General features: G+C 46.7%; 1 protein-coding gene across 2 annotated transcripts in view; it reads left to right on the top strand.

Moving 5' to 3' along the window:
- The window catches only part of PEMT (phosphatidylethanolamine N-methyltransferase), a 96,575-nt gene that overhangs the window by 14,025 nt on the left and 76,550 nt on the right, over positions 1–6,000 (top strand). The window lies entirely within an intron of this gene.

Raw genomic sequence — 6,000 nt, forward strand, 5'->3', positions numbered from 1 at the left:
AGCGATGGAAGGAATGAAGGCAAACATCATGGAGCTGACTTCCCGCGCAGTCAGGAAGCTGGGTAGCGTGTCATTACATGTCGCCTGGCTTCCTGATTGCCCGGGAAGCTGGCTCCATGCCAGCGGAAGCAACGGTATCGGTACGCGATGTCGGCGAGTACCGAAAGCAAAATATCGGTACTCGATACCGGTATTGGTGCATCCCCAATAATTGTAATGACTAATATTTTCCTTTTTATATGCTATAAAATCTTTACATGCTCTTTTCATATTTCATATTTTGTGTAGATTATCCCTCTAATGGCTATGTTTATAGTAGGGAGTCTGTTTGGCTTCCCTGCTAAAGGACATCCGAGAGAAGATCAGTTATTTATTCATCATGAGTATTTATATAGCGCCAACAATGAACGAAGCGCTTTACATAGTTGCACATTCACATCAGTCCCTGCCCTCAAGGAGCTTACAATCTAAGGTCCCTATCAAACATGCATACATAGAGGGCCAATTTAGGCCCCATTCACACTGAGCGACATGAAAATCGTGCGATTTTGAGCGATATTGTGCGACGAGCGTTATTGAGCGACGTGTCGCGCGACTTTTTCCTATTGGGCTGTATGCAATCAGGAGCAAGATCGCTCGAAAAAAGGTTCATGTAGGAGCGACAAGCTACCAGCGACGAGCTACAAGCGATATTGAGCGATATTGAGAGGCGAGATGTGAACAGCGCCATTGAAATGGATTGGAGAAGCTACATAGAGCGATATCGGGTGGAAATATGAGCGATATCGCTGCAAAAATCGCTTGATAAATCGCTCAGTGTGAATGGGGCCTTAGGCGCGAATTGCATTTTGCGCGATATCGCGAGATTTGCCGCGCGATATCGCGCAAATGCTTGCATTGAAAGCATTTGAATCGCGGCAAAATCCTCTCCAAAAAGGGTCCTGCTGTAGCGACACACGACCCGCGACAGCAGGACCCTTTGCCCCATTGAGAAGCATTGGAGAGCGATATCGCGCGGTAATTTGCAGCGATATCGTGGGAATTACCGCGCGATAAATCGCTCAATGTGAACGGGGCCTTAGACCGGAGCCAATTAACCCACCAGCATGTCTTTGGAGTGTGGGAGGAAACCCACACAAGCACAGAGAGAACATGCAAACTTCTTATAGATAGTGTCCCGACTGGGATAGCCACATAGGGAGCCCATTGTGTCCAATAACCTCAGCCTAGCATTATGAACAATCACCAGAAAAATGCAGACAATGCAATTGATGATGCAGAATTCAGAAGGAGAGGACATCACACATAACTGGCTTCAGAAGGTATACTCAGATTAAGGTAAACTGATTTTAACAAGGTTGCAGTATTTGCTGTAAAGCCTCATTTTGCTCACTGATTGGTTTCACTCGTTTTGCGTTATTGGTCTTTAATGTAATCTTATGTTGTTATTATGCTGTTGCTCATAGACATGTAAGCTGCGTAAAAATATGGTTCGACTATTTCGGGATTCGGATCCAAAATTCAATTCGGTTCGAATTTTCGTTTGTTTCGGATGATTTTACGAATATTCGTTGCAAATACCACAGAAAACCATATACAGATAATTATATGGCTCCCACGTTGCTGTAACGAAAATTCATGTTCAGACCCATTCGGATGCATTAACCCGAAAAACACATCTGATTGGCCAGAAAAGTCACAATTCAGATTTGTTTTTGATCCGAAATTCGGAAGCAGAAATTCGGATTCGGATGCATTGGGATTCGTAAGAATTTTGATTCGGAACTAAACGAATCGCACCTGTGTAGTTGCTCATTATATCAAATCGCTTTGAGGACAGAGAGTCCTGAGATTTAGATATGTCATCTTTGTAAGCGATCTCTGATTTAGCTTGAAAGTTTTCAAGTTTTCAAGTAAAAATAAATTTTGGAGGGAACAGATGACCTTTTCGTACCTCTGACGCATCGTATGTTTTGTCCTCATGTCTGCTGCCTCCCACCGGTGTGTTTTTAGCGGCCGCCGGTGCCAGTTACGCGTGTCGCTTGCTGGATGTTTCTACTGATCACTCGAGAGGCGTACGCAGCCTTGCTCAATTACATGCCAACAACAGGAGGTCGGATATCATCTTAGTGGCCAATTAGCGCCCTCTAATCAGCGTGCAAGCGATGTGCGCAGAATGCCATTATCTCATCAGGCACCGCCATGATTTATAGGTGCAGCCTGCAGCGAGAACAGATTTAAATAAACTCATTAGTGATTTTTAGCGCAGATACTGCTTTATAATTATCCGCCTCTACAATTAAATTTGAGACGTATGTTCTCTTCGGCAGACGGGCGGCGGTGTGAAGACTTGGCTGCAGCCTTTTTCTGCGTGTCCGATTTACAAAACCTCGGTTCACAAACTTAATTTGTTCCACGATTCTGGTCGCAGAACCGAATTGGTCGCGAACCAAGTCAAATTTCCCCATAAGGTTCAATGTAAATGAGGTTAATCCGTTCTGACCCCTACGAACGTGGTCGTGAACCGATTTTGGTCACAAAAAGAATCAAATTTTCCCATAATGTTCAATGTAACTAAGGTTAACCTGTTCTGAACCATATGTAAATTTTTTCTTGTCACCTTCATTACAGTTTCTTTTTACCACCATGCTTGCTCTGCACTTTCTGGTTACCTTAATTACCGCTCTGCACGTTCTTGTCACCTTCATTACAGCTCTGCACTTTCTGGTTACCTTCATTACCGCTCTGCACGTTCTTGTCACCTTCATTACCTTTAGCCTTTGTTCTAGAATCTCAGTACACCACAGCCTACTGGGCAGATTTTGATGTTCAATGCACGGGTCTGTGCATAGTGACTCCATTGCATCATGCAGAATGTTAGCTCGGTGCATTTGGGTGCAGAACAGAGAGACATTTTGCATTATAGGAGCTGAGTTTTTCTTTTTCCCTGGTTCAGACATACTCGGCTATAAGTGAATATTTACCAAGCCAAAGCACTAACATTTAAACTAGACTTTTCTGTCATTATAGGTCACGATCTGTGTTTACTTTAGATACAGCGAGTGCTTAGCGGAGCTCTTCTTAAATTGAGCAACGCAGCGCGTTCTTTTATCGCCGTCTGTCTGGTTTTGGTGTGGAAATCATCATTTGATTGACAGGAACGCCGTTAATCTACACACACGTCGTCCAGCAACGCTGTGCAATGCGCGTGTCAGGCCACTGTGCGCAAGCCCTCGCCCCTGACCTGTCTGTGAGACGTATTGCAATCTGTCACAGCTGCTGCTGCCGCCTGAGATTCCCAGGGACACGGGGCGGCCTGTGATCCAGCTGATGTGACATTGGTGGTTGTGTAATGCCCTGCAGAACACTAGGAGATGCAGAGATCGGAACACCCTATCTCTAGACCAGAGACTGAACAGACACCTGGTGGCCGTGACATTTGCAGCGTACCTGTCCCCTCCATTTAGTACATTTGCAGGTGTGTGTCTTTTGTCTCATTGCTCATCATAATGTCCAATTAAGAGCAAAGTGACAGAACAATCCCCCTGCGCCCCGACACACCCGGCCCCCCACATTTACCCTGATACTACCTTCCCTGCGCTCCCGTGCTGCTCTGTTAACCATTAGACATGTGCGATTTGTTTCCGAAAGATTCATTATTCGGACGTATTTTCGGAGATTTGGATATATCCGAATCTCAGAATGACAGAAATGACTAATGAGAACTAATCCGAATTTCCGAAAACCATAATCTCGGAAGAAATTTATTAGCGGTAGTCTGTACAAATTATCGCTTCTAGACGAATATTCGTGGCAGCAAAGTGACATTAGACAAAGGGCGGCGGCGGCATCTGGGTGCCCGGGAAGCCAGCTCCATTCCAGCGGACGCACCGGTATCGAGTATGAGTACCGATATTTTGGTTTCGGTACTCGCCGATGGCGCAAAAACGGTATTGGTGCATCCCTAGTTACAAATGAAAGTCAAAAGTGCTGATGAAATCACTTACAATGGATGCTGCTCCTTGATATTTCTTTCAGAATCAGCTGGTCCCGAGCACTGGTCCTGACATCCTTTCCCTTGCAGGGTCCTATGGAGTCACCCTCGTGTGTGCTAATATGCTGTGTGCGTCTCCACAAATGCACAGCAAGGCAAGACACTCCGCTGCTCCTCCTCCTTCCTATGTATGTATGGACTCTGCACAGTACCACTTCTCTTGTTCTATACCATATGTGTAATCCTTGCTATATATTTTACATATGTACCCCTCCTCGTGCATCCTGGAAGTGATTTTTGGCCCAATTCCTTATTCAAGTGCACAGCACAACTTCCTGTCCCGGGCAAACATGTGCTGAATTCATTCAGGAAGCCGGCTATACATTGGGAGAATTTTGGACGCTTCTTGATGAAGCAGCAGAATTGGTTCAGTGGGTGGCCCAGTGTGCCGGCTCTTGCCTGATATAAGTGCACTGTACAACTTCCTGTCCAGGCGAAACATCTGCTCTGTTCATTCATGAAGCCGGCTATACAATAAGGGAATGTCGGACGGTTCTTGAACCATGCAGAATTGGTTCAGTGGGTGGCCCCGTCTGCCGGCTCCTGCCTGATATAAGTGCACACTCGGCACAACTTCCTGTCCTGGCTAAACATCGGTTGTGTTCATTCATGAAGCCGGCTATACATTGGGGGAATTTCGGATGGTTCTTTATGAAGGAGCTCAAATTTGCTCAGTGGGTGGCCCTGTCGGCCGGCTTCTGGTCAACATCTTCAATTGAAAGATCAAAGCAGCTGGCCGTAAAATTGGTGGCTGAATATCCAATCATCTGTAGGCACTGTTCAGGTATTATGACACCCAATGGGGCAGTTTGAGGATGGGGGGGGGGGGGGGGGCTGCAGAGTGGCACCATGTTCCACGATAGATATGGGTGTAACATGGAACATGGTGTCACAGGTGGAATTAGGTTCTTATCTTTCTCAGACCATTTGGTAACTCACGCTTCATGTTTTCCAACTCCGAGATCAAGATGTTCCGTGTTCCCGAACATTTGAAATGATGTCCCAAGTATACTTTTCCTCCTGTTATCCTCTGCAGTGAAACTTCACGTCATTGTCCTTGATGCATGCACAACAAAATCTGCATATCTCTGCCGTGGCCTGTTTTTGCTGTGCAGCACCTTGTTGCAGATCTGAAATGACTCCTGCAGATATCTCAGTAGAGCCAGGATAGTCTGTGTTTATAGGTCCCCCCCCTCCCCCTTACCCGGCCTTATCACCAGTTCATTACAACATTATCGCTCCAGTTATTGAGGTGTTGCTTCAGCATCAGCATGGCGTGTTCCGTCCGTCACGAAAGCTGATAAGTTTGGGAGGCAAGGCCTCACGTCACAGCTTGCCTAGGCCCGGTGCCCAGGGCAGCCCATGGTAACCTGTTTGCTTTGCTTGTGGCCATACAATGAGCCAGCATTGTTCTGTTATGGTAAGCAAGCAGATTAGCCGCCTGCTACTCCTTTTGTGCAGGACGGTGAAGGGGAACACTGGGTGACACTGACAGCTTTCAGCCTCCTGGATAAGCAGCGCGGCATCTGCTCGGAACCTGTTCTGTTCAAGTATAATGGGCAGTAGCTGTTGGCAATGAGATACAAATAGTTGGGGAGGACCTGTACCGTGGAAGCTGTGCCCACAAATGCCGGCATAGGACCAAGGACTAGTCACCAGTATTGCCGGTGGTCTTCTACAGCTCATCTTTTCCATATTACTGACTTATCATGCCTTAGCAGTCAGTGGCTGCAGTGCCTTTAGATCTCACACTGCAGATATACAGCTATGAGGCTATAGGCACAAGAGTGCCTAGGCACCTGATGTAAGTGAGCTGGGCAGGACAGAGTCGCTCACAGCACGACTCTACAGAGTTTGCCCTTACCACTGCATCCGCCAAACCAACCACCAGCACTATCAGCAGCATCTGCCACCCCCCAGTACTATCGGTAGCACCTGTTCACCCC

The sequence above is a fragment of the Nanorana parkeri genome, unplaced genomic scaffold, assembly GCF_000935625.1.
Source record: "Nanorana parkeri isolate BGI_ZX_2015 unplaced genomic scaffold, ASM93562v1 scaffold347, whole genome shotgun sequence".
NCBI classification, from domain to species: Eukaryota; Metazoa; Chordata; class Amphibia; order Anura; family Dicroglossidae; genus Nanorana; species Nanorana parkeri.